The sequence below is a fragment of the Misgurnus anguillicaudatus genome, chromosome 14, assembly GCF_027580225.2.
Source record: "Misgurnus anguillicaudatus chromosome 14, ASM2758022v2, whole genome shotgun sequence".
NCBI lineage: Eukaryota > Metazoa > Chordata > Actinopteri > Cypriniformes > Cobitidae > Misgurnus > Misgurnus anguillicaudatus.
In genome coordinates, this window is record NC_073350.2 from 5217343 (window position 1) to 5243317 (window position 25975).

General features: G+C 43.7%; 26 non-coding genes across 26 annotated transcripts; all 26 read left to right on the forward strand.

The window, feature by feature from the left end:
• The first annotated feature begins 388 nt into the window (after positions 1–388).
• Positions 389–460, forward strand: trnac-gca (transfer RNA cysteine (anticodon GCA)). The gene has a single exon. It is a non-coding gene; the product is annotated as a tRNA-Cys (tRNA).
• Positions 461–948: 488 nt separating this feature from the next.
• On the forward strand, positions 949–1021 carry trnav-cac (transfer RNA valine (anticodon CAC)). Its single transcript has one exon. It is a non-coding gene; the product is annotated as a tRNA-Val (tRNA).
• Positions 1022–1793: 772 nt separating this feature from the next.
• trnas-gcu (transfer RNA serine (anticodon GCU)) lies at positions 1794–1875 on the forward strand. The gene has a single exon. It is a non-coding gene; the product is annotated as a tRNA-Ser (tRNA).
• Positions 1876–3153: 1278 nt separating this feature from the next.
• trnac-gca (transfer RNA cysteine (anticodon GCA)) lies at positions 3154–3225 on the forward strand. Its single transcript has one exon. It is a non-coding gene; the product is annotated as a tRNA-Cys (tRNA).
• Positions 3226–3713: 488 nt separating this feature from the next.
• trnav-cac (transfer RNA valine (anticodon CAC)) lies at positions 3714–3786 on the forward strand. The gene has a single exon. It is a non-coding gene; the product is annotated as a tRNA-Val (tRNA).
• Positions 3787–4557: 771 nt separating this feature from the next.
• trnas-gcu (transfer RNA serine (anticodon GCU)) lies at positions 4558–4639 on the forward strand. The gene has a single exon. It is a non-coding gene; the product is annotated as a tRNA-Ser (tRNA).
• A 1279-nt stretch (positions 4640–5918) lies between these two features.
• Positions 5919–5990, forward strand: trnac-gca (transfer RNA cysteine (anticodon GCA)). The gene has a single exon. It is a non-coding gene; the product is annotated as a tRNA-Cys (tRNA).
• A 510-nt stretch (positions 5991–6500) lies between these two features.
• On the forward strand, positions 6501–6573 carry trnav-cac (transfer RNA valine (anticodon CAC)). The gene has a single exon. It is a non-coding gene; the product is annotated as a tRNA-Val (tRNA).
• A 772-nt stretch (positions 6574–7345) lies between these two features.
• On the forward strand, positions 7346–7427 carry trnas-gcu (transfer RNA serine (anticodon GCU)). Its single transcript has one exon. It is a non-coding gene; the product is annotated as a tRNA-Ser (tRNA).
• Positions 7428–8706: 1279 nt separating this feature from the next.
• trnac-gca (transfer RNA cysteine (anticodon GCA)) lies at positions 8707–8778 on the forward strand. The gene has a single exon. It is a non-coding gene; the product is annotated as a tRNA-Cys (tRNA).
• A 510-nt stretch (positions 8779–9288) lies between these two features.
• On the forward strand, positions 9289–9361 carry trnav-cac (transfer RNA valine (anticodon CAC)). Its single transcript has one exon. It is a non-coding gene; the product is annotated as a tRNA-Val (tRNA).
• Positions 9362–10132: 771 nt separating this feature from the next.
• trnas-gcu (transfer RNA serine (anticodon GCU)) lies at positions 10133–10214 on the forward strand. Its single transcript has one exon. It is a non-coding gene; the product is annotated as a tRNA-Ser (tRNA).
• Positions 10215–11493: 1279 nt separating this feature from the next.
• Positions 11494–11565, forward strand: trnac-gca (transfer RNA cysteine (anticodon GCA)). The gene has a single exon. It is a non-coding gene; the product is annotated as a tRNA-Cys (tRNA).
• Positions 11566–12075: 510 nt separating this feature from the next.
• trnav-cac (transfer RNA valine (anticodon CAC)) lies at positions 12076–12148 on the forward strand. Its single transcript has one exon. It is a non-coding gene; the product is annotated as a tRNA-Val (tRNA).
• A 772-nt stretch (positions 12149–12920) lies between these two features.
• Positions 12921–13002, forward strand: trnas-gcu (transfer RNA serine (anticodon GCU)). The gene has a single exon. It is a non-coding gene; the product is annotated as a tRNA-Ser (tRNA).
• A 1279-nt stretch (positions 13003–14281) lies between these two features.
• Positions 14282–14353, forward strand: trnac-gca (transfer RNA cysteine (anticodon GCA)). The gene has a single exon. It is a non-coding gene; the product is annotated as a tRNA-Cys (tRNA).
• Positions 14354–14863: 510 nt separating this feature from the next.
• Positions 14864–14936, forward strand: trnav-cac (transfer RNA valine (anticodon CAC)). Its single transcript has one exon. It is a non-coding gene; the product is annotated as a tRNA-Val (tRNA).
• A 771-nt stretch (positions 14937–15707) lies between these two features.
• On the forward strand, positions 15708–15789 carry trnas-gcu (transfer RNA serine (anticodon GCU)). The gene has a single exon. It is a non-coding gene; the product is annotated as a tRNA-Ser (tRNA).
• A 1279-nt stretch (positions 15790–17068) lies between these two features.
• trnac-gca (transfer RNA cysteine (anticodon GCA)) lies at positions 17069–17140 on the forward strand. Its single transcript has one exon. It is a non-coding gene; the product is annotated as a tRNA-Cys (tRNA).
• A 510-nt stretch (positions 17141–17650) lies between these two features.
• On the forward strand, positions 17651–17723 carry trnav-cac (transfer RNA valine (anticodon CAC)). The gene has a single exon. It is a non-coding gene; the product is annotated as a tRNA-Val (tRNA).
• A 770-nt stretch (positions 17724–18493) lies between these two features.
• trnas-gcu (transfer RNA serine (anticodon GCU)) lies at positions 18494–18575 on the forward strand. The gene has a single exon. It is a non-coding gene; the product is annotated as a tRNA-Ser (tRNA).
• Positions 18576–19854: 1279 nt separating this feature from the next.
• On the forward strand, positions 19855–19926 carry trnac-gca (transfer RNA cysteine (anticodon GCA)). Its single transcript has one exon. It is a non-coding gene; the product is annotated as a tRNA-Cys (tRNA).
• A 510-nt stretch (positions 19927–20436) lies between these two features.
• trnav-cac (transfer RNA valine (anticodon CAC)) lies at positions 20437–20509 on the forward strand. The gene has a single exon. It is a non-coding gene; the product is annotated as a tRNA-Val (tRNA).
• A 773-nt stretch (positions 20510–21282) lies between these two features.
• On the forward strand, positions 21283–21364 carry trnas-gcu (transfer RNA serine (anticodon GCU)). Its single transcript has one exon. It is a non-coding gene; the product is annotated as a tRNA-Ser (tRNA).
• A 1279-nt stretch (positions 21365–22643) lies between these two features.
• Positions 22644–22715, forward strand: trnac-gca (transfer RNA cysteine (anticodon GCA)). Its single transcript has one exon. It is a non-coding gene; the product is annotated as a tRNA-Cys (tRNA).
• A 488-nt stretch (positions 22716–23203) lies between these two features.
• On the forward strand, positions 23204–23276 carry trnav-cac (transfer RNA valine (anticodon CAC)). Its single transcript has one exon. It is a non-coding gene; the product is annotated as a tRNA-Val (tRNA).
• Positions 23277–25975: the final 2699 nt, after the last annotated feature.

Genomic DNA, 25975 nt, shown 5'->3' on the forward strand with positions numbered 1-25975 from the left:
AGATACTAATAACTTCAAGGCTGTTACTGTTAGCACTCTGCATTTTGAATCCAGATTCTCAGGGGGCACTTGAGTGTTTTCAGACTCTAAAGTCCATCCTACGTGCCTACTGTCTAGAAAGGGGTAAAGACTTGGTTGAGGGGTTGCCTTTGTTGATGTTCAGTGTAAGTGGAACAGTACAGTACAGGAATCATAACAACTGGAAACATAAGCAGAATGGTTGAAAGCATACGTTGTCTCTACCACAATTTGTATAGGTCAGTGCTAGAGCATTTAACAGCAGATAGAGACGTCCCACGTTTACTTGGACATTCTCACGAAGGCTTTAATTGCTGCGACGTACAACACGTGAAGCTTTTTCAATTCTTCAGCGTGGTGTTGGTTTCACGGGGGTATAGCTCAGTGGTAGAGCATTTGACTGCAGATCAAGAGGTCCCAGGTTCAAATCCGGGTGCCCCCTTAGAAAAAGCCCACATGTTTGCAGCGGTAGGTCGGCGTGCTAATGTTTCTGGGGCAAAGTTCGTCCTGGAACCTTCTAACGCAGGTGTAGGCAACGTCATTCCTGGAGGGCCGCATTCCTGCAGAGTTTATCTTCAGCTCTTATCGTAGCTCTGTGGCTAATTAAGGTCTAAAGGGTCGGCTGAAAACTACAAAACTAGGTTTTATCAGGGTTGGAAATAAAATCTGCGACGTTGCCAACCACGGTTGTAACGCTAAAGCCGGACATACACTGTGGGATTTCAGCACAATCGTGGCTAAATGCCAACGTACAAGGTTTGCCTGTTTCAGAAGAAACATACATGCATTCCCAGCAAATGCGTGGCCTTTCTCATACAGTATGTGCGGTTACTTTAAACGACCGTTAGGGGTTCTCCCTTTAAAATGTGTGGCGTACAGAGAAAATATGTGGCAGAATCTGTTCAAACAACCAGGGACCGTGAGATGCAGGTTTCTGTAGTGTAGTGGTTATCACGTTCGCCTCACACGCGAAAGGTCCTCGGTTTGAAACCGAGCAGAAACAGCACGTCCCTTTTGATACAAAGCCAGGTCAAACTTCTTTCGTGATGCACTTTACCACTTGTGCCATGAAGCACTTTCAAAGTTACACACAGTGGTAGGTTTCCGCCTCACACGTGACAGGTGGCCTGCTCGCAAGTGTGCGAAAAGCATTGCCCCTTTGGGGAGTGTTGCACAGAAAGAGAAAATGTGTGGCCGAATCAATCAAAACAACTGAAGAATCCAAATTAGCAGGTTTCTGTGGTGTAGTGGTTAACACGCTCGCCTCACACGCGAAAGGTTCTCGGTTCCTCTGAAATAAACGCTTTGTTAGAGATGTGAAAGGGTTTAAGCCACATTGATTTAATTACGTGAACAGTTGTATCAGTTTGCGAACCCGATCGTCGGTTTGTGAGAGTTAAACTTACGGCGGGTGAGGGTTTTAAAGTTCAGTCTACATTACCCAGCAATTTAGGCCAACAAAAACCTCTTGTTCCCTTTACGTAAAGTCTTGAATGGTTTTCGCCTGTTTCATGTTGAAATCTGTTGAAAACAATTTTGAAAAAAAACCTATCATTTAAAGGTCAGTCCTTTTTATGATTTCTAAACATGTCTAGTCTAAGGCGATGGATTGCTAATCCACAGTTCTCTTAACGCCTTTACCTTCCATTAGGCTGATATGAACGCTTTCTAAAAGATAGCGTTTAATTACCTCAACAGTTGATTCAACTTGACACAAGCTGCTATGTACTTGCTGGTCGGTTTGGATTAGCGAAATGCCCAAAGGGAGCAGTTCCAGGAAGGTGGCCGAGTGGTTAAGGCGATGGACTGCTAATCCATTGTGCTCTGCACGCGTGGGTTTGAATCCCATCCTCGTCGTTTGTCGTTACCTTTGAACTGCAACCTTGCTGGACCTTGGGTGGCTTTCTGCCACAGCTAGTAAATGTTTTCTCAGAGATACCAAGGCGTATAAGCCACAATTTCAAGCCCTCCTGCAAAAAACCTTTAATGCTGGAGGCCAAAACTTTTGCGTGAAGCAGAACTCTGTCGCCTGACTCCAGTGATCCGGGTTCAAACGTGGTGGAACTTATCTATTTGCAAAAGCTTGTGCAGAGCTATTTCTAGTTTTTGGCAGTGGTAAAGATCCCTTTGAAAAACACCAAAGCCACCTTATTAAATGAGTCTCGCTTCAGTAAAGTTGGCACTCAATGGGTTGCCTGCTGCCTTGTTTAGTGTTCGTTGTAATGGTCAGCATTCTGGACTTTGAATCCAGTGATCCAAGTTCAATCTTTACGGAACCTTCTTAAGGTGGGAGTAGCTTACATAATGTTTCTACTGATTTGTGGTATTGGCAATGGGCTTTCTGGAAACCACAAGCCTCAGATTTCCTCACACAACTACCTCTCTAATTCACCTCTCTAATGCGGCAAACGTTCCATGGTTTAAGTTTTAGCGCTCTGGACATTGAATCCAGCAATGCGAGATCAAATCTCAGTACAACCTTCCTTTGTTCTCTTTGAATTTTATGTTGACCCAAGTTCCCATGGTGTTTCTGTTAGAACTATGAACTTCATGGCAAAACGTCTTGTAGTGGTTTTCATAGTGTAAGGGTAAGCGCTTTGGCCTTTGAATGTAACAATCTGGGTTCAAATGTGATGTTGCTTCTGAGATGTGGCAACAGGAAAGGGGATCACTAGAAAGCAAGAGCATCAGACTTTCTCAAATAACTCTTCCAGTTTACTGCATGACATTATACGGCAAGCGGTGGCAAGATACTAAAAATTCAAGGCTGTTACTGTTAGCACTCTGCATTTTGAATCCAGATTCTCAGGGGGCACTTGAGTGTTTTCAGACTCTAAAGTCCATCCTACGTGCCTACTGTCTAGAAAGTGATAAAGACTAGGTTGAGGGGTTGCCTTTGTTGATGTTCAGTGTAAGTGGAACAGTACAGTACAGGAATCATAACAACTGGAAACATAAGCAGAATGGTTGAAAGCATACGTTGTCTCTACCAAAATTTGTATAGGTCAGTGCTAGAGCATTTAACAGCAGATAGAGACGTCCCACGTTCACTTGGACATTCTCACGATGGCTTTAATTGCTGCGACGTAAAACACGTGAAGCTTTTTCAATTCTTCAGCGTGGTGTTGGTTTCACGGGGGTATAGCTCAGTGGTAGAGCATTTGACTGCAGATCAAGAGGTCCCCGGTTCAAATCCGGGTGCCCCCTTAGAAACAGCCCACATGTTTGCAGCGGTAGGTCGGCGTGCTAATGTTTCTGGCGCAAAGTTCGTCCTGGAACCTTCTAACGCAGGTGTAGGCAACGTCATTCCTGGAGTGCCGCATTCCTGCAGAGTTTATCTTCAGCTCTTATCGTGGCTCTGTGGCTAATTAAGGTCTAAAGGGTCGGCTGAAAACTACAAAACTAGGTTTTATCAGGGTTGGAAATAAAATCTGCGACGTTGCCCACCACGGTTGTAACGCTAAAGCCGGACATACACTGTGGGATTTCAGCACAATCGTGGCTAAATGCCAACGTACAAGGTTTGCCTGTTTCAGAAGAAACATACATGCATTCCCAGCAAATGCGTGGCCTTTCTCATACAGTATGTGCGGTTACTTTAAACGACCGTTAGGGGTTTTCCCTTTAAAATGTGTGGCGTACAGAGAAAATATGTGGCAGAATCTGTTCAAACAACCAGGGACCGTGAGAGGCAGGTTTCTGTAGTGTAGTGGTTATCACGTTCGCCTCACACGCGAAAGGTCCTCGGTTCGAAACCGAGCAGAAACAGCACGTGCCTTTTGATACAAAGCCAGGTCAAACTTCTTTCGTGATGCACTTTACCGCTTGTGCCATGAAGCACTTTCAAAGTTACACACAGTGGTAGGTTTCCGCCTCACACGTGACAGGTGGCCTGCTCGCAAGTGTGCGAAAAGCATTGCCCCTTTGGGGAGTGTTGCACAGAAAGAGAAAATGTGTGGCCGAATCAATCAAAACAACCGAAGAATCCAAATGAGCAGGTTTCTGTGGTGTAGTGGTTAACACGCTCGCCTCACACGCGAAAGGTTCTCGGTTCCTCTGAAATAAACGCTTTGTTAGAGATGTGAAAGGGTTTAAGCCACATTGATTTAATTACGTGAACAGTTAAATCAGTTTGCGAACCCGATCGTCGGTTTGTGAGAGTTAAACTTACGGCGGGTGAGGGTTTTAAAGTTCAGTCTACATTACCCAGCAATTTAGGCCAACGAAAACCTCTTGTTCCCTTTACGTAAAGTCTTGAATGGTTTTCGCCTGTTTCATGTTGAAATCTGTTGAAAACAATTTTGAAAAAAAAACCTATCATTTAAAGGTCAGTCCTTTTTATGATTTCTAAACATGTCTAAGCCGATGGATTGCTAATCCACAGTTCTCTTAACGCCTTTACCTTCCATTAGGCTGATATGAACGCTTTCTAAAAGATAGCGTTTAATTACCTCAACAGTTGATTCAACTTGACACAAGCTGCTATGTACTTGCTGGTCGGTTAGGATTAGCGAAATGCCCAAAGGAAGCGGTTCCAAGGACGAGGTGGCCGAGTGGTTAAGGCGATGGACTGCTAATCCATTGTGCTCTGCACGCGTGGGTTCGAATCCCATCCTCGTCGTTTGTCGTTACCTTTGAACTGCAACCTTGCTGGACCTTGGGTGGCTTTCTGCCACAGCTAGTAAATGTTTTCTCAGAGATACCAAGGCGTATAAGCCACAATTTCAAGCCCTCCTGCAAAAAACCTGTAATGCTGGAGGCCAAAACTTTTGCGTGAAGCAGAACTCTGTCGCCTGACTCCAGTGATCCGGGTTCAAACGTTGTGGAACTTATCTATTTGCAAAAGCTTGTGCAGAGCTATTTCTAGTTTTTGGCAGTGGTAAAGATCCCTTTGAAAAACACCAAAGCCACCTTATTAAGTGAGTCTCGCTTCAGTAAATTTGGCACTCAGTGGGTTGCATGGTGCCTTGTTTAGTGTTCGTTGTAATGGTCAGCATTCTGGACTTTGAATCCAGTGATCCAAGTTCAATCTTTACGGAACCTTCTTAAGGTGGGAGTAGCTTACATAATGTTTCTACTCATTTGTGGTATTGGGAATGGGCTTTCTGGAAACCACAAGCCTCAGATTTCCTCACATAACTACCTCTCTAATTCACCTCTCTAATGCGGCAAACGTTCCATGGTTTAATTTTTAGCGCTCTGGACATTGAATCCAGCAATGCGAGATCAAATCTCAGTACAACCTTCCTTTGTTCTCTTTGAATTTTATGTTGACCCAAGTTCCCATGGTGTTTCTGTTAGAACTATGAACTTCATGGCAAAACGTCTTGTAGTGGTTTTCATAGTGTAATGGTAAGCGCTTTGGCCTTTGAATGTAACAATCTGGGTTCAAATGTGATGTTGCTTCTGAGATGTGGCAACAGGAAAGGGGATCACTAGAAAGCAAGAGCATCAGACTTTCTCAAATAACTCTTCCAGTTTACTGCATGACATTATACGGCAAGCGGTGGCAAGATACTAATAACTTCAGGGCTGTTACTGTTAGCACTCTGCATTTTGAATCCAGATTCTCAGGGGGCACTTGAGTGTTTTCAGACTCTAAAGTCCATCCTACGTGCCTACTGTCTAGAAAGTGGTAAAGACTAGGTTGAGGGGTTGCCTTTGTTGATGTTCAGTGTAAGTGGAACAGTACAGTACAGGAATCATAACAACTGGAAACATAAGCAGAATGGTTGAAAGCATACGTTGTCTCTACCACAATTTGTATAGGTCAGTGCTAGAGCATTTAACAGCAGATAGAGACGTCCCACGTTCACTTGGACATTCTCACGATGGCTTTAATTGCTGCGACGTACAACACGTGAAGCTTTTTCAATTCTTCAGCGTGGTGTTGGTTTCACGGGGGTATAGCTCAGTGGTAGAGCATTTGACTGCAGATCAAGAGGTCCCCGGTTCAAATCCGGGTGCCCCCTTAGAAAAAGCCCACATGTTTGCAGCGATAGGTCGGCGTGCTAATGTTTCTGACGCAAAGTTCGTCCTGGAACCTTCTAACGCAGGTGTAGGCAACGTCATTCCTGGAGTGCCGCATTCCTGCAGAGTTTATCTTCAGCTCTTATCGTGGCTCTGTGGCTGATTAAGGTCTAAAGGGTCGGCTGAAAACTACAAAACTAGGTTTTATCAGGGTTGGAAATAAAATCTGCAGTACTGCAGCATTACAGGGCCGACGTTGCCCACCACGGTTGTAACGCTAAAGCCGGACATACACTGTGGGATTTCAGCACAATCGTGGCTAAATGCCAACGTACAAGGTTTGCCTGTTTCAGAAGAAACATACATGCATTCCCAGCAAATGCGTGGCCTTTCTCATACAGTATGTGCGGTTACTTTAAACGACCGTTAGGGGTTTTCCCTTTAAAATGTGTGGCGTACAGAGAAAATATGTGGCAGAATCTGTTCAAACAACCAGGGACCGTGAGAGGCAGGTTTCTGTAGTGTAGTGGTTATCACGTTCGCCTCACACGCGAAAGGTCCTCGGTTCGAAACCGAGCAGAAACAGCACGTGCCTTTTGATACAAAGCCAGGTCAAACTTCTTTCGTGATGCACTTTACCGCTTGTGCCATGAAGCACTTTCAAAGTTACACACAGTGGTAGGTTTCCGCCTCACACGTGACAGGTGGCCTGCTCGCAAGTGTGCGAAAAGCATTGCCCCTTTGGGGAGTGTTGCACAGAAAGAGAAAATGTGTGGCCGAATCAATCAAAACAACCGAAGAATCCAAATGAGCAGGTTTCTGTGGTGTAGTGGTTAACACGCTCGCCTCACACGCGAAAGGTTCTCGGTTCCTCTGAAATAAACGCTTTGTTAGAGATGTGAAAGGGTTTAAGCCACATTGATTTAATTACGTGAACAGTTAAATCAGTTTGCGAACCCGATCGTCGGTTTGTGAGAGTTAAACTTACGGCGGGTGAGGGTTTTAAAGTTCAGTCTACATTACCCAGCAATTTAGGCCAACGAAAACCTCTTTTTCCCTTTACGTAAAGTCTTGAATGGTTTTCGCCTGTTTCATGTTGAAATCTGTTGAAAACAATTTTGAAAAAAAAAATCTATCATTTAAAGGTCAGTCCTTTTTATGATTTCTAAACATGTCTAAGCCGATGGATTGCTAATCCACAGTTCTCTTAACGCCTTTACCTTCCATTAGGCTGATATGAACGCTTTCTAAAAGATAGCGTTTAATTACCTCAACAGTTGATTCAACTTGACACAAGCTGCTATGTACTTGCTGGTCGGTTAGGATTAGCGAAATGCCCAAAGGAAGCGGTTCCAAGGACGAGGTGGCCGAGTGGTTAAGGCGATGGACTGCTAATCCATTGTGCTCTGCACGCGTGGGTTCGAATCCCATCCTCGTCGTTTGTCGTTACCTTTGAACTGCAACCTTGCTGGACCTTGGGTGGCTTTCTGCCACAGCTAGTAAATGTTTTCTCAGAGATACCAAGGCGTATAAGCCACAATTTCAAGCCCTCCTGCAAAAAACCTGTAATGCTGGAGGCCAAAACTTTTGCGTGAAGCAGAACTCTGTCGCCTGACTCCAGTGATCCGGGTTCAAACGTTGTGGAACTTATCTATTTGCAAAAGCTTGTGCAGAGCTATTTCTAGTTTTTGGCAGTGGTAAAGATCCCTTTGAAAAACACCAAAGCCACCTTATTAAGTGAGTCTCGCTTCAGTAAATTTGGCACTCAGTGGGTTGCATGGTGCCTTGTTTAGTGTTCGTTGTAATGGTCAGCATTCTGGACTTTGAATCCAGTGATCCAAGTTCAATCTTTACGGAACCTTCTTAAGGTGGGAGTAGCTTACATAATGTTTCTACTCATTTGTGGTATTGGGAATGGGCTTTCTGGAAACCACAAGCCTCAGATTTCCTCACATAACTACCTCTCTAATTCACCTCTCTAATGCGGCAAACGTTCCATGGTTTAATTTTTAGCGCTCTGGACATTGAATCCAGCAATGCGAGATCAAATCTCAGTACAACCTTCCTTTGTTCTCTTTGAATTTTATGTTGACCCAAGTTCCCATGGTGTTTCTGTTAGAACTATGAACTTCATGGCAAAACGTCTTGTAGTGGTTTTCATAGTGTAATGGTAAGCGCTTTGGCCTTTGAATGTAACAATCTGGGTTCAAATGTGATGTTGCTTCTGAGATGTGGCAACAGGAAAGGGGATCACTAGAAAGCAAGAGCATCAGACTTTCTCAAATAACTCTTCCAGTTTACTGCATGACATTATACGGCAAGCGGTGGCAAGATACTAATAACTTCAGGGCTGTTACTGTTAGCACTCTGCATTTTGAATCCAGATTCTCAGGGGGCACTTGAGTGTTTTCAGACTCTAAAGTCCATCCTACGTGCCTACTGTCTAGAAAGTGGTAAAGACTAGGTTGAGGGGTTGCCTTTGTTGATGTTCAGTGTAAGTGGAACAGTACAGTACAGGAATCATAACAACTGGAAACATAAGCAGAATGGTTGAAAGCATACGTTGTCTCTACCACAATTTGTATAGGTCAGTGCTAGAGCATTTAACAGCAGATAGAGACGTCCCACGTTCACTTGGACATTCTCACGATGGCTTTAATTGCTGCGACGTACAACACGTGAAGCTTTTTCAATTCTTCAGCGTGGTGTTGGTTTCACGGGGGTATAGCTCAGTGGTAGAGCATTTGACTGCAGATCAAGAGGTCCCCGGTTCAAATCCGGGTGCCCCCTTAGAAAAAGCCCACATGTTTGCAGCGATAGGTCGGCGTGCTAATGTTTCTGACGCAAAGTTCGTCCTGGAACCTTCTAACGCAGGTGTAGGCAACGTCATTCCTGGAGGGCCGCATTCCTGCAGAGTTTATCTTCAGCTCTTATCGTGGCTCTGTGGCTGATTAAGGTCTAAAGGGTCGGCTGAAAACTACAAAACTAGGTTTTATCAGGGTTGGAAATAAAATCTGCAGTACTGCAGCATTACAGGGCCGACGTTGCCCACCACGGTTGTAACGCTAAAGCCGGACATACACTGTGGGATTTCAGCACAATCGTGGCTAAATGCCAACGTACAAGGTTTGCCTGTTTCAGAAGAAACATACATGCATTCCCAGCAAATGCGTGGCCTTTCTCATACAGTATGTGCGGTTACTTTAAACGACCGTTAGGGGTTTTCCCTTTAAAATGTGTGGCGTACAGAGAAAATATGTGGCAGAATCTGTTCAAACAACCAGGGACCGTGAGAGGCAGGTTTCTGTAGTGTAGTGGTTATCACGTTCGCCTCACACGCGAAAGGTCCTCGGTTCGAAACCGAGCAGAAACAGCACGTGCCTTTTGATACAAAGCCAGGTCAAACTTCTTTCGTGATGCACTTTACCGCTTGTGCCATGAAGCACTTTCAAAGTTACACACAGTGGTAGGTTTCCGCCTCACACGTGACAGGTGGCCTGCTCGCAAGTGTGCGAAAAGCATTGCCCCTTTGGGGAGTGTTGCACAGAAAGAGAAAATGTGTGGCCGAATCAATCAAAACAACCGAAGAATCCAAATGAGCAGGTTTCTGTGGTGTAGTGGTTAACACGCTCGCCTCACACGCGAAAGGTTCTCGGTTCCTCTGAAATAAACGCTTTGTTAGAGATGTGAAAGGGTTTAAGCCACATTGATTTAATTACGTGAACAGTTAAATCAGTTTGCGAACCCGATCGTCGGTTTGTGAGAGTTAAACTTACGGCGGGTGAGGGTTTTAAAGTTCAGTCTACATTACCCAGCAATTTAGGCCAACGAAAACCTCTTGTTCCCTTTACGTAAAGTCTTGAATGGTTTTCGCCTGTTTCATGTTGAAATCTGTTGAAAACAATTTTGAAAAAAAAATCTATCATTTAAAGGTCAGTCCTTTTTATGATTTCTAAACATGTCTAAGCCGATGGATTGCTAATCCACAGTTCTCTTAACGCCTTTACCTTCCATTAGGCTGATATGAACGCTTTCTAAAAGATAGCGTTTAATTACCTCAACAGTTGATTCAACTTGACACAAGCTGCTATGTACTTGCTGGTCGGTTAGGATTAGCGAAATGCCCAAAGGAAGCGGTTCCAAGGACGAGGTGGCCGAGTGGTTAAGGCGATGGACTGCTAATCCATTGTGCTCTGCACGCGTGGGTTCGAATCCCATCCTCGTCGTTTGTCGTTACCTTTGAACTGCAACCTTGCTGGACCTTGGGTGGCTTTCTGCCACAGCTAGTAAATGTTTTCTCAGAGATACCAAGGCGTATAAGCCACAATTTCAAGCCCTCCTGCAAAAAACCTGTAATGCTGGAGGCCAAAACTTTTGCGTGAAGCAGAACTCTGTCGCCTGACTCCAGTGATCCGGGTTCAAACGTTGTGGAACTTATCTATTTGCAAAAGCTTGTGCAGAGCTATTTCTAGTTTTTGGCAGTGGTAAAGATCCCTTTGAAAAACACCAAAGCCACCTTATTAAGTGAGTCTCGCTTCAGTAAATTTGGCACTCAGTGGGTTGCATGGTGCCTTGTTTAGTGTTCGTTGTAATGGTCAGCATTCTGGACTTTGAATCCAGTGATCCAAGTTCAATCTTTACGGAACCTTCTTAAGGTGGGAGTAGCTTACATAATGTTTCTACTCATTTGTGGTATTGGGAATGGGCTTTCTGGAAACCACAAGCCTCAGATTTCCTCACATAACTACTTCTCTAATTCACCTCTCTAATGCGGCAAACGTTCCATGGTTTAATTTTTAGCGCTCTGGACATTGAATCCAGCAATGCGAGATCAAATCTCAGTACAACCTTCCTTTGTTCTCTTTGAATTTTATGTTGACCCAAGTTCCCATGGTGTTTCTGTTAGAACTATGAACTTCATGGCAAAACGTCTTGTAGTGGTTTTCATAGTGTAATGGTAAGCGCTTTGGCCTTTGAATGTAACAATCTGGGTTCAAATGTGATGTTGCTTCTGAGATGTGGCAACAGGAAAGGGGATCACTAGAAAGCAAGAGCATCAGACTTTCTCAAATAACTCTTCCAGTTTACTGCATGACATTATACGGCAAGCGGTGGCAAGATACTAATAACTTCAGGGCTGTTACTGTTAGCACTCTGCATTTTGAATCCAGATTCTCAGGGGGCACTTGAGTGTTTTCAGACTCTAAAGTCCATCCTACGTGCCTACTGTCTAGAAAGTGGTAAAGACTAGGTTGAGGGGTTGCCTTTGTTGATGTTCAGTGTAAGTGGAACAGTACAGTACAGGAATCATAACAACTGGAAACATAAGCAGAATGGTTGAAAGCATACGTTGTCTCTACCACAATTTGTATAGGTCAGTGCTAGAGCATTTAACAGCAGATAGAGACGTCCCACGTTCACTTGGACATTCTCACGATGGCTTTAATTGCTGCGACGTACAACACGTGAAGCTTTTTCAATTCTTCAGCGTGGTGTTGGTTTCACGGGGGTATAGCTCAGTGGTAGAGCATTTGACTGCAGATCAAGAGGTCCCCGGTTCAAATCCGGGTGCCCCCTTAGAAAAAGCCCACATGTTTGCAGCGATAGGTCGGCGTGCTAATGTTTCTGACGCAAAGTTCGTCCTGGAACCTTCTAACGCAGGTGTAGGCAACGTCATTCCTGGAGTGCCGCATTCCTGCAGAGTTTATCTTCAGCTCTTATCGTGGCTCTGTGGCTGATTAAGGTCTAAAGGGTCGGCTGAAAACTACAAAACTAGGTTTTATCAGGGTTGGAAATAAAATCTGCAGTACTGCAGCATTACAGGGCCGACGTTGCCCACCACGGTTGTAACGCTAAAGCCGGACATACACTGTGGGATTTCAGCACAATCGTGGCTAAATGCCAACGTACAAGGTTTGCCTGTTTCAGAAGAAACATACATGCATTCCCAGCAAATGCGTGGCCTTTCTCATACAGTATGTGCGGTTACTTTAAACGACCGTTAGGGGTTTTCCCTTTAAAATGTGTGGCGTACAGAGAAAATATGTGGCAGAATCTGTTCAAACAACCAGGGACCGTGAGAGGCAGGTTTCTGTAGTGTAGTGGTTATCACGTTCGCCTCACACGCGAAAGGTCCTCGGTTCGAAACCGAGCAGAAACAGCACGTGCCTTTTGATACAAAGCCAGGTCAAACTTCTTTCGTGATGCACTTTACCGCTTGTGCCATGAAGCACTTTCAAAGTTACACACAGTGGTAGGTTTCCGCCTCACACGTGACAGGTGGCCTGCTCGCAAGTGTGCGAAAAGCATTGCCCCTTTGGGGAGTGTTGCACAGAAAGAGAAAATGTGTGGCCGAATCAATCAAAACAACCGAAGAATCCAAATGAGCAGGTTTCTGTGGTGTAGTGGTTAACACGCTCGCCTCACACGCGAAAGGTTCTCGGTTCCTCTGAAATAAACGCTTTGTTAGAGATGTGAAAGGGTTTAAGCCACATTGATTTAATTACGTGAACAGTTAAATCAGTTTGCGAACCCGATCGTCGGTTTGTGAGAGTTAAACTTACGGCGGGTGAGGGTTTTAAAGTTCAGTCTACATTACCCAGCAATTTAGGCCAACGAAAACCTCTTGTTCCCTTTACGTAAAGTCTTGAATGGTTTTCGCCTGTTTCATGTTGAAATCTGTTGAAAACAATTTTGAAAAAAAAAACCTATCATTTAAAGGTCAGTCCTTTTTATGATTTCTAAACATGTCTAAGCCGATGGATTGCTAATCCACAGTTCTCTTAACGCCTTTACCTTCCATTAGGCTGATATGAACGCTTTCTAAAAGATAGCGTTTAATTACCTCAACAGTTGATTCAACTTGACACAAGCTGCTATGTACTTGCTGGTCGGTTAGGATTAGCGAAATGCCCAAAGGAAGCGGTTCCAAGGACGAGGTGGCCGAGTGGTTAAGGCGATGGACTGCTAATCCATTGTGCTCTGCACGCGTGGGTTCGAATCCCATCCTCGTCGTTTGTCGTTACCTTTGAACTGCAACCTTGCTGGACCTTGGGTGGCTTTCTGCCACAGCTAGTAAATGTTTTCTCAGAGATACCAAGGCGTATAAGCCACAATTTCAAGCCCTCCTGCAAAAAACCTGTAATGCTGGAGGCCAAAACTTTTGCGTGAAGCAGAACTCTGTCGCCTGACTCCAGTGATCCGGGTTCAAACGTTGTGGAACTTATCTATTTGCAAAAGCTTGTGCAGAGCTATTTCTAGTTTTTGGCAGTGGTAAAGATCCCTTTGAAAAACACCAAAGCCACCTTATTAAGTGAGTCTCGCTTCAGTAAATTTGGCACTCAGTGGGTTGCATGGTGCCTTGTTTAGTGTTCGTTGTAATGGTCAGCATTCTGGACTTTGAATCCAGTGATCCAAGTTCAATCTTTACGGAACCTTCTTAAGGTGGGAGTAGCTTACATAATGTTTCTACTCATTTGTGGTATTGGGAATGGGCTTTCTGGAAACCACAAGCCTCAGATTTCCTCACATAACTACCTCTCTAATTCACCTCTCTAATGCGGCAAACGTTCCATGGTTTAATTTTTAGCGCTCTGGACATTGAATCCAGCAATGCGAGATCAAATCTCAGTACAACCTTCCTTTGTTCTCTTTGAATTTTATGTTGACCCAAGTTCCCATGGTGTTTCTGTTAGAACTATGAACTTCATGGCAAAACGTCTTGTAGTGGTTTTCATAGTGTAATGGTAAGCGCTTTGGCCTTTGAATGTAACAATCTGGGTTCAAATGTGATGTTGCTTCTGAGATGTGGCAACAGGAAAGGGGATCACTAGAAAGCAAGAGCATCAGACTTTCTCAAATAACTCTTCCAGTTTACTGCATGACATTATACGGCAAGCGGTGGCAAGATACTAATAACTTCAGGGCTGTTACTGTTAGCACTCTGCATTTTGAATCCAGATTCTCAGGGGGCACTTGAGTGTTTTCAGACTCTAAAGTCCATCCTACGTGCCTACTGTCTAGAAAGTGGTAAAGACTAGGTTGAGGGGTTGCCTTTGTTGATGTTCAGTGTAAGTGGAACAGTACAGTACAGGAATCATAACAACTGGAAACATAAGCAGAATGGTTGAAAGCATACGTTGTCTCTACCACAATTTGTATAGGTCAGTGCTAGAGCATTTAACAGCAGATAGAGACGTCCCACGTTCACTTGGACATTCTCACGATGGCTTTAATTGCTGCGACGTACAACACGTGAAGCTTTTTCAATTCTTCAGCGTGGTGTTGGTTTCACGGGGGTATAGCTCAGTGGTAGAGCATTTGACTGCAGATCAAGAGGTCCCCGGTTCAAATCCGGGTGCCCCCTTAGAAAAAGCCCACATGTTTGCAGCGATAGGTCGGCGTGCTAATGTTTCTGACGCAAAGTTCGTCCTGGAACCTTCTAACGCAGGTGTAGGCAACGTCATTCCTGGAGTGCCGCATTCCTGCAGAGTTTATCTTCAGCTCTTATCGTGGCTCTGTGGCTAATTAAGGTCTAAAGGGTCGGCTGAAAACTACAAAACTAGGTTTTATCAGGGTTGGAAATAAAATCTGCAGTACTGCAGCATTACAGGGCCGACGTTGCCCACCACGGTTGTAACGCTAAAGCCGGACATACACTGTGGGATTTCAGCACAATCGTGGCTAAATGCCAACGTACAAGGTTTGCCTGTTTCAGAAGAAACATACATGCATTCCCAGCAAATGCGTGGCCTTTCTCATACAGTATGTGCGGTTACTTTAAACGACCGTTAGGGGTTTTCCCTTTAAAATGTGTGGCGTACAGAGAAAATATGTGGCAGAATCTGTTCAAACAACCAGGGACCGTGAGAGGCAGGTTTCTGTAGTGTAGTGGTTATCACGTTCGCCTCACACGCGAAAGGTCCTCGGTTCGAAACCGAGCAGAAACAGCACGTGCCTTTTGATACAAAGCCAGGTCAAACTTCTTTCGTGATGCACTTTACCGCTTGTGCCATGAAGCACTTTCAAAGTTACACACAGTGGTAGGTTTCCGCCTCACACGTGACAGGTGGCCTGCTCGCAAGTGTGCGAAAAGCATTGCCCCTTTGGGGAGTGTTGCACAGAAAGAGAAAATGTGTGGCCGAATCAATCAAAACAACCGAAGAATCCAAATGAGCAGGTTTCTGTGGTGTAGTGGTTAACACGCTCGCCTCACACGCGAAAGGTTCTCGGTTCCTCTGAAATAAACGCTTTGTTAGAGATGTGAAAGGGTTTAAGCCACATTGATTTAATTACGTGAACAGTTAAATCAGTTTGCGAACCCGATCGTCGGTTTGTGAGAGTTAAACTTACGGCGGGTGAGGGTTTTAAAGTTCAGTCTACATTACCCAGCAATTTAGGCCAACGAAAACCTCTTGTTCCCTTTACGTAAAGTCTTGAATGGTTTTCGCCTGTTTCATGTTGAAATCTGTTGAAAACAATTTTGAAAAAAAAACCTATCATTTAAAGGTCAGTCCTTTTTATGATTTCTAAACATGTCTAAGCCGATGGATTGCTAATCCACAGTTCTCTTAACGCCTTTACCTTCCATTAGGCTGATATGAACGCTTTCTAAAAGATAGCGTTTAATTACCTCAACAGTTGATTCAACTTGACACAAGCTGCTATGTACTTGCTGGTCGGTTAGGATTAGCGAAATGCCCAAAGGAAGCGGTTCCAAGGACGAGGTGGCCGAGTGGTTAAGGCGATGGACTGCTAATCCATTGTGCTCTGCACGCGTGGGTTCGAATCCCATCCTCGTCGTTTGTCGTTACCTTTGAACTGCAACCTTGCTGGACCTTGGGTGGCTTTCTGCCACAGCTAGTAAAGGTTTTCTCAGAGATACCAAGGCGTATAAGCCACAATTTCAAGCCCTCCTGCAAAAAACCTGTAATGCTGGAGGCCAAAACTTTTGCGTGAAGCAGAACTCTGTCGCCTGACTCCAGTGATCCGGGTTCAAACGTTGTGGAACTTATCTATTTGCAAAAGCTTGTGCAGAGCTATTTCTAGTTTTTGGCAGTGGTAAAGATCCCTTTGAAAAACACCAAAGCCACCTTATTAAGTGAGTCTCGCTTCAGTAAATTTGGCACTCAGTGGGTTGCATGGTGCCTTGTTTAGTGTTCGTTGTAATGGTCAGCATTCTGGACTTTGAATCCAGTGATCCAAGTTCAATCTTTACGGAACCTTCTTAAGGTGGGAGTAGCTTACATAATGTTTCTACTCATTTGTGGTATTGGGAATGGGCTTTCTGGAAACCACAAGCCTCAGATTTCCTCACATAACTACCTCTCTAATTCACCTCTCTAATGCGGCAAACGTTCCATGGTTTAATTTTTAGCGCTCTGGACATTGAATCCAGCAATGCGAGATCAAATCTCAGTACAACCTTCCTTTGTTCTCTTTGAATTTTATGTTGACCCAAGTTCCCATGGTGTTTCTGTTAGAACTATGAACTTCATGGCAAAACGTCTTGTAGTGGTTTTCATAGTGTAATGGTAAGCGCTTTGGCCTTTGAATGTAACAATCTGGGTTCAAATGTGATGTTGCTTCTGAGATGTGGCAACAGGAAAGGGGATCACTAGAAAGCAAGAGCATCAGACTTTCTCAAATAACTCTTCCAGTTTACTGCATGACATTATACGGCAAGCGGTGGCAAGATACTAATAACTTCAGGGCTGTTACTGTTAGCACTCTGCATTTTGAATCCAGATTCTCAGGGGGCACTTGAGTGTTTTCAGACTCTAAAGTCCATCCTACGTGCCTACTGTCTAGAAAGTGGTAAAGACTAGGTTGAGGGGTTGCCTTTGTTGATGTTCAGTGTAAGTGGAACAGTACAGTACAGGAATCATAACAACTGGAAACATAAGCAGAATGGTTGAAAGCATACGTTGTCTCTACCACAATTTGTATAGGTCAGTGCTAGAGCATTTAACAGCAGATAGAGACGTCCCACGTTCACTTGGACATTCTCACGATGGCTTTAATTGCTGCGACGTACAACACGTGAAGCTTTTTCAATTCTTCAGCGTGGTGTTGGTTTCACGGGGGTATAGCTCAGTGGTAGAGCATTTGACTGCAGATCAAGAGGTCCCCGGTTCAAATCCGGGTGCCCCCTTAGAAAAAGCCCACATGTTTGCAGCGATAGGTCGGCGTGCTAATGTTTCTGACGCAAAGTTCGTCCTGGAACCTTCTAACGCAGGTGTAGGCAACGTCATTCCTGGAGTGCCGCATTCCTGCAGAGTTTATCTTCAGCTCTTATCGTGGCTCTGTGGCTAATTAAGGTCTAAAGGGTCGGCTGAAAACTACAAAACTAGGTTTTATCAGGGTTGGAAATAAAATCTGCAGTACTGCAGCATTACAGGGCCGACGTTGCCCACCACGGTTGTAACGCTAAAGCCGGACATACACTGTGGGATTTCAGCACAATCGTGGCTAAATGCCAACGTACAAGGTTTGCCTGTTTCAGAAGAAACATACATGCATTCCCAGCAAATGCGTGGCCTTTCTCATACAGTATGTGCGGTTACTTTAAACGACCGTTAGGGGTTTTCCCTTTAAAATGTGTGGCGTACAGAGAAAATATGTGGCAGAATCTCTTCAAACAACCAGGGACCGTGAGAGGCAGGTTTCTGTAGTGTAGTGGTTATCACGTTCGCCTCACACGCAAAAGGTCCTCGGTTCGAAACCGAGCAGACACAGCACGTGCCTTTTGATACAAAGCCAGGTCAAACTTCTTTCGTGATGCACTTTACCGCTTGTGCCATGAAGCACTTTCAAAGTTACACACAGTGGTAGGTTTCCGCCTCACACGTGACAGGTGGCCTGCTCGCAAGTGTGCGAAAAGCATTGCCCCTTTGGGGAGTGTTGCACAGAAAGAGAAAATGTGTGGCCGAATCAATCAAAACAACCGAAGAATCCAAATGAGCAGGTTTCTGTGGTGTAGTGGTTAACACGCTCGCCTCACACGCGAAAGGTTCTCGGTTCCTCTGAAATAAACGCTTTGTTAGAGATGTGAAAGGGTTTAAGCCACATTGATTTAATTACGTGAACAGTTAAATCAGTTTGCGAACCCGATCGTCGGTTTGTGAGAGTTAAACTTACGGCGGGTGAGGGTTTTAAAGTTCAGTCTACATTACCCAGCAATTTAGGCCAACGAAAACCTCTTGTTCCCTTTACGTAAAGTCTTGAATGGTTTTCGCCTGTTTCATGTTGAAATCTGTTGAAAACAATTTTGAAAAAAAACCTATCATTTAAAGGTCAGTCCTTTTTATGATTTCTAAACATGTCTAAGCCGATGGATTGCTAATCCACAGTTCTCTTAACGCCTTTACCTTCCATTAGGCTGATATGAACGCTTTCTAAAAGATAGCGTTTAATTACCTCAACAGTTGATTCAACTTGACACAAGCTGCTATGTACTTGCTGGTCGGTTAGGATTAGCGAAATGCCCAAAGGAAGCGGTTCCAAGGACGAGGTGGCCGAGTGGTTAAGGCGATGGACTGCTAATCCATTGTGCTCTGCACGCGTGGGTTCGAATCCCATCCTCGTCGTTTGTCGTTACCTTTGAACTGCAACCTTGCTGGACCTTGGGTGGCTTTCTGCCACAGCTAGTAAATGTTTTCTCAGAGATACCAAGGCGTATAAGCCACAATTTCAAGCCCTCCTGCAAAAAACCTGTAATGCTGGAGGCCAAAACTTTTGCGTGAAGCAGAACTCTGTCGCCTGACTCCAGTGATCCGGGTTCAAACGTTGTGGAACTTATCTATTTGCAAAAGCTTGTGCAGAGCTATTTCTAGTTTTTGGCAGTGGTAAAGATCCCTTTGAAAAACACCAAAGCCACCTTATTAAGTGAGTCTCGCTTCAGTAAATTTGGCACTCAGTGGGTTGCATGGTGCCTTGTTTAGTGTTCGTTGTAATGGTCAGCATTCTGGACTTTGAATCCAGTGATCCAAGTTCAATCTTTACGGAACCTTCTTAAGGTGGGAGTAGCTTACATAATGTTTCTACTCATTTGTGGTATTGGGAATGGGCTTTCTGGAAACCACAAGCCTCAGATTTCCTCACACAACTACCTCTCTAATTCACCTCTCTAATGCGGCAAACGTTCCATGGTTTAATTTTTAGCGCTCTGGACATTGAATCCAGCAATGCGAGATCAAATCTCAGTACAACCTTCCTTTGTTCTCTTTGAATTTTATGTTGACCCAAGTTCCCATGGTGTTTCTGTTAGAACTATGAACTTCATGGCAAAACGTCTTGTAGTGGTTTTCATAGTGTAATGGTAAGCGCTTTGGCCTTTGAATGTAACAATCTGGGTTCAAATGTGATGTTGCTTCTGAGATGTGGCAACAGGAAAGGGGATCACTAGAAAGCAAGAGCATCAGACTTTCTCAAATAACTCTTCCAGTTTACTGCATGACATTATACGGCAAGCGGTGGCAAGATACTAATAACTTCAAGGCTGTTACTGTTAGCACTCTGCATTTTGAATCCAGATTCTCAGGGGGCACTTGAGTGTTTTCAGACTCTAAAGTCCATCCTACGTGCCTACTGTCTAGAAAGTGGTAAAGACTAGGTTGAGGGGTTGCCTTTGTTGATGTTCAGTGTAAGTGGAACAGTACAGTACAGGAATCATAACAACTGGAAACATAAGCAGAATGGTTGAAAGCATACGTTGTCTCTACCACAATTTGTATAGGTCAGTGCTAGAGCATTTAACAGCAGATAGAGACGTCCCACGTTCACTTGGACATTCTCACGATGGCTTTAATTGCTGCGACGTACAACACGTGAAGCTTTTTCAATTCTTCAGCGTGGTGTTGGTTTCACGGGGGTATAGCTCAGTGGTAGAGCATTTGACTGCAGATCAAGAGGTCCCCGGTTCAAATCCGGGTGCCCCCTTAGAAAAAGCCCACATGTTTGCAGCGATAGGTCGGCGTGCTAATGTTTCTGACGCAAAGTTCGTCCTGGAACCTTCTAACGCAGGTGTAGGCAACGTCATTCCTGGAGTGCCGCATTCCTGCAGAGTTTATCTTCAGCTCTTATCGTGGCTCTGTGGCTAATTAAGGTCTAAAGGGTCGGCTGAAAACTACAAAACTAGGTTTTATCAGGGTTGGAAATAAAATCTGCAGTACTGCAGCATTACAGGGCCGACGTTGCCCACCACGGTTGTAACGCTAAAGCCGGACATACACTGTGGGATTTCAGCACAATCGTGGCTAAATGCCAACGTACAAGGTTTGCCTGTTTCAGAAGAAACATACATGCATTCCCAGCAAATGCGTGGCCTTTCTCATACAGTATGTGCGGTTACTTTAAACGACCGTTAGGGGTTTTCCCTTTAAAATGTGTGGCGTACAGAGAAAATATGTGGCAGAATCTGTTCAAACAACCAGGGACCGTGAGAGGCAGGTTTCTGTAGTGTAGTGGTTATCACGTTCGCCTCACACGCGAAAGGTCCTCGGTTCGAAACCGAGCAGAAACAGCACGTGCCTTTTGATACAAAGCCAGGTCAAACTTCTTTCGTGATGCACTTTACCGCTTGTGCCATGAAGCACTTTCAAAGTTACACACAGTGGTAGGTTTCCGCCTCACACGTGACAGGTGGCCTGCTCGCAAGTGTGCGAAAAGCATTGCCCCTTTGGGGAGTGTTGCACAGAAAGAGAAAATGTGTGGCCGAATCAATCAAAACAACCGAAGAATCCAAATGAGCAGGTTTCTGTGGTGTAGTGGTTAACACGCTCGCCTCACACGCGAAAGGTTCTCGGTTCCTCTGAAATAAACGCTTTGTTAGAGATGTGAAAGGGTTTAAGCCACATTGATTTAATTACGTGAACAGTTAAATCAGTTTGCGAACCCGATCGTCGGTTTGTGAGAGTTAAACTTACGGCGGGTGAGGGTTTTAAAGTTCAGTCTACATTACCCAGCAATTTAGGCCAACGAAAACCTCTTGTTCCCTTTGCGTAAAGTCTTGAATGGTTTTCGCCTGTTTCATGTTGAAATCTGTTGAAAACAATTTTGAAAAAAAAAACCTATCATTTAAAGGTCAGTCCTTTTTATGATTTCTAAACATGTCTAAGGCGATGTTATTGCTAATCCACAGTTCTCTTAACGCCTTTACCTTCCATTAGGCTGATATGAACGCTTTCTAAAAGATAGCGTTTAATTACCTCAACAGTTGATTCAACTTGACACAAGCTGCTATGTACTTGCTGGTCGGTTAGGATTAGCGAAATGCCCAAAGGAAGCGGTTCCAAGGACGAGGTGGCCGAGTGGTTAAGGCGATGGACTGCTAATCCATTGTGCTCTGCACGCGTGGGTTCGAATCCCATCCTCGTCGTTTGTCGTTACCTTTGAACTGCAACCTTGCTGGACCTTGGGTGGCTTTCTGCCACAGCTAGTAAATGTTTTCTCAGAGATACCAAGGCGTATAAGCCACAATTTCAAGCCCTCCTGCAAAAAACCTGTAATGCTGGAGGCCAAAACTTTTGCGTGAAGCAGAACTCTGTCGCCTGACTCCAGTGATCCGGGTTCAAACGTTGTGGAACTTATCTATTTGCAAAAGCTTGTGCAGAGCTATTTCTAGTTTTTGGCAGTGGTAAAGATCCCTTTGAAAAACACCAAAGCCACCTTATTAAATGAGTCTCGCTTCAGTAAATTTGGCACTCAGTGGGTTGCATGGTGCCTTGTTTAGTGTTCGTTGTAATGGTCAGCATTCTGGACTTTGAATCCAGTGATCCAAGTTCAATCTTTACGGAACCTTCTTAAGGTGGGAGTAGCTTACATAATGTTTCTACTGATTTGTGGTATTGGGAATGGGCTTTCTGGAAACCACAAGCCTCAGATTTCCTCACACAACTACCTCTCTAATTCAACTCTCTACTGCGGCAAACGTTCCATGGTTTAATTTTTAGCGCTCTGGACATTGAATCCAGCAATGCGAGATCAAATCTCAGTACAACCTTCCTTTGTTCTCTTTGAATTTTATGTTGACCCAAGTTCCCATGGTGTTTCTGTTAGAACTATGAACTTCATGGCAAAACGTCTTGTAGTGGTTTTCATAGTGTAATGGTAAGCGCTTTGGCCTTTGAATGTAACAATCTGGGTTCAAATGTGATGTTGCTTCTGAGATGTGGCAACAGGAAAGGGGATCACTAGAAAGCAAGAGCATCAGACTTTCTCAAATAACTCTTCCAGTTTACTGCATGACATTATACGGCAAGCGGTGGCAAGATACTAATAACTTCAAGGCTGTTACTGTTAGCACTCTGCATTTTGAATCCAGATTCTCAGGGGGCACTTGAGTGTTTTCAGACTCTAAAGTCCATCCTACGTGCCTACTGTCTAGAAAGTGATAAAGACTAGGTTGAGGGGTTGCCTTTGTTGATGTTCAGTGTAAGTGGAACAGTACAGTACAGGAATCATAACAACTGGAAACATAAGCAGAATGGTTGAAAGCATACGTTGTCTCTACCAAAATTTGTATAGGTCAGTGCTAGAGCATTTAACAGCAGATAGAGACGTCCCACGTTCACTTGGACATTCTCACAATGGCTTTAATTGCTGCGACGTAAAACACGTGAAGCTTTTTCAATTCTTCAGCGTGGTGTTGGTTTCACGGGGGTATAGCTCAGTGGTAGAGCATTTGACTGCAGATCAAGAGGTCCCCGGTTCAAATCCGGGTGCCCCCTTAGAAACAGCCCACATGTTTGCAGCGGTAGGTCGGCGTGCTAATGTTTCTGGCGCAAAGTTCGTCCTGGAACCTTCTAACGCAGGTGTAGGCAACGTCATTCCTGGAGGGCCGCATTCCTGCAGAGTTTATCTTCAGCTCTTATCGTAGCTCTGTGGCTAATTAAGGTCTAAAGGGTCGGCTGAAAACTACAAAACTAGGTTTTATCAGGGTTGGAAATAAAATCTGCGACGTTGCCCACCACGGTTGTAACGCTAAAGCCGGACATACACTGTGGGATTTCAGCACAATCGTGGCTAAATGCCAACGTACAAGGTTTGCCTGTTTCAGAAGAAACATACATGCATTCCCAGCAAATGCGTGGCCTTTCTCATACAGTATGTGCGGTTACTTTAAACGACCGTTAGGGGTTTTCCCTTTAAAATGTGTGGCGTACAGAGACAATATGTGGCAGAATCTGTTCAAACAACCAGGGACCGTGAGAGGCAGGTTTCTGTAGTGTAGTGGTTATCACGTTCGCCTCACACGCGAAAGGTCCTCGGTTCGAAACCGAGCAGAAACAGCACGTGCCTTTTGATACAAAGCCAGGTCAAACTTCTTTCGTGATGCACTTTACCGCTTGTGCCATGAAGCACTTTCAAAGTTACACACAGTGGTAGGTTTCCGCCTCACACGTGACAGGTGGCCTGCTCGCAAGTGTGCGAAAAGCATTGCCCCTTTGGGGAGTGTTGCACAGAAAGAGAAAATGTGTGGCCGAATCAATCAAAACAACCGAAGAATCCAAATTAGCAGGTTTCTGTGGTGTAGTGGTTAACACGCTCGCCTCACACGCGAAAGGTTCTCGGTTCCTCTGAAATAAACGCTTTGTTAGAGATGTGAAAGGGTTTAAGCCACATTGATTTAATTACGTGAACAGCTGTATCAGTTTGCGAACCCGATCGTCGGTTTGTGAGAGTTAAACTTACGGTGAGGGTTTTAAAGTTCAGTCTACATTACCCAGCAATTTAGGCCAACGAAAACCTCTTGTTCCCTTTACGTAAAGTCTTGAATGGTTTTCGCCTGTTTCATGTTGAAATCTGTTGAAAACAATTTTGAAAAAAAAAAACCCTATCATTTAAAGGTCAGTCCTTTTTATGATTTCTAAACATGTCTAAGGCGATGTTATTGCTAATCCACAGTTCTCTTAACGCCTTTACCTTCCATTAGGCTGATATAAACGCTTTCTAAAAGATAGCGTTTAATTACCTCAACAGTTGATTTAACTTGACACAAGCTGCTATGTACTTGCTGGTCGGTTAGGATTAGCGAAATGCCCAAAGGAAGCGGTTCCAAGGACGAGGTGGCCGTACCCACCAGTGTCTGGACTGCCTCCGAGGTCCTAACATCCGAACGAGGTCTGAACCAGCTCCTAACCAGGTCCGAACACATTCCTAACGAGATCAAAGAATATCAAACGAGGTCCTAACACAGGTCCGGACAGTGACGTAGTCGTTGTGACGCGGGAGGGGGCGTGGTTATCGCTTTAGCGTGGCGGCCATTTTTTCACCGCATCAACTCAAAACACGGGATAAAGGTTTGGAAAATTAATTAATACTCATAAAAGCAACACTCATAAAACTCAAATCAATAAACGATTTCATTTCCCGTCCCGTTAGCATGATATTCAAATTGTATTTCAACGTTCTTATTACGTGGCCGCTTATAATAACCATCATTAATAGATGGTAAATTGATTGTTAATTAATCTTTAATTAACGTTAATTGTCATTTAACTGTAAGCAAACAGTCTTTTTACTGTAAACAAACAATGAAATTATAATTAATAATGTTTACTAATTATAAGTTGTGCTGTAAATTAACAGTTACAGTTATATTCGTCATATAATGTATAAGGTAACTTATCGGGTAATGGTTAACAATGTGTGTAAACCTTTAAGAAACCATTTTTAAAACATCTTTAACATTACATAGGCGGACCAGATATTCCTAACACTTTGTTAAGGGTTACTAGTAGTTGGTTTGTAAAGTTATGTGTCTATAAACATTATCTGGGTGGTTATTATAAGGTTGCAACAGATTACTATAATACCTTGTTAAATAGTTAATAAATACTTTGTAAACCATCTATAAACATTATTTTACCAGAAGGAGGCAGAGGAACATACTTTTAAACATACATTTATTTGTTTATTTGCCAAAATAGTTTTATCCCCAGGGCCATCACAGAACTGAACAACCATGTATCCCTACCAACCTGTCAGCACATTTGTACTTTATAAACAGGGTTTTTATTTAATGGGACTTCAGTGTAAAGTTGTATTTTATATTTTTTATATATTTTATATTTTATTTATTGTGTGAGTGTGTGTTAATGTAAGTGAGTATTGTTTTAGAGGTTGCACACGTAAATTTCGCTGTACAGTACTACTGCACAATGACAAATAAAGTCTATCTATCTATCTATCTAAACTGTCGATTTCTCTGGAAAAGCCATAAGATGTGTAATAGTTGTGGCAAGTTTCATCCCCTCCGGTAATGGAGCCTGGTTTTGTGTTTGAGCAGAGCGAGCAGATGTGCCCAGATGTGTTAATTTATTATATAGTACCTTTTAAATAACGTATATAGTACCTTTTAAAACATACATTTTCAAATCGCTTCACAACAACTATAAAACAATCATGCAAAGCATACCTACCTACCTACATAACATACACACATACAAGTATAATTTCCTCTGCTCTGTTTGTCTGTCTACACACATAGTCTAGCTTGACCTTAACTTATTTTTTGTTTAATGTTTTCAGATGACTAAGACAGGAAAGCCAGATAGTTACTGGAGGGACATCTGCTTCAAATATGCTCGGGGCCAATACCACTTTTCAACTGGCAAACGGCCAGGGGCCAAGAAATGGAAAAAGGCCTTGGAGAGAATTGATGCTTGCCCCCTGCAGAGCCATTCTACTAAGGATCTGTTTGGGAGAAGCCTTCGGTGCTCCTGTGGGTTCCATAAGGTAGGTGAAACTATTTACTAATTTATTGTTTCTGGTTTGTTTGGTTGTTTTTTCCTCTGGTGGGCTTCAGTGATTTTGCAGTAATGCCTGTTTATAAAGCCTGTTTGCTTTTTATCTTTTTTCTAATTTTTTCTTTAATTGACATTGTATGAATAAACATTATTTTACATATTGTTCTATTTTTAAAGCTACATTGTGTAAAAACTTCTCCCATCTAGCTGTGAAATTCTATTCCAACTGAATATTACCT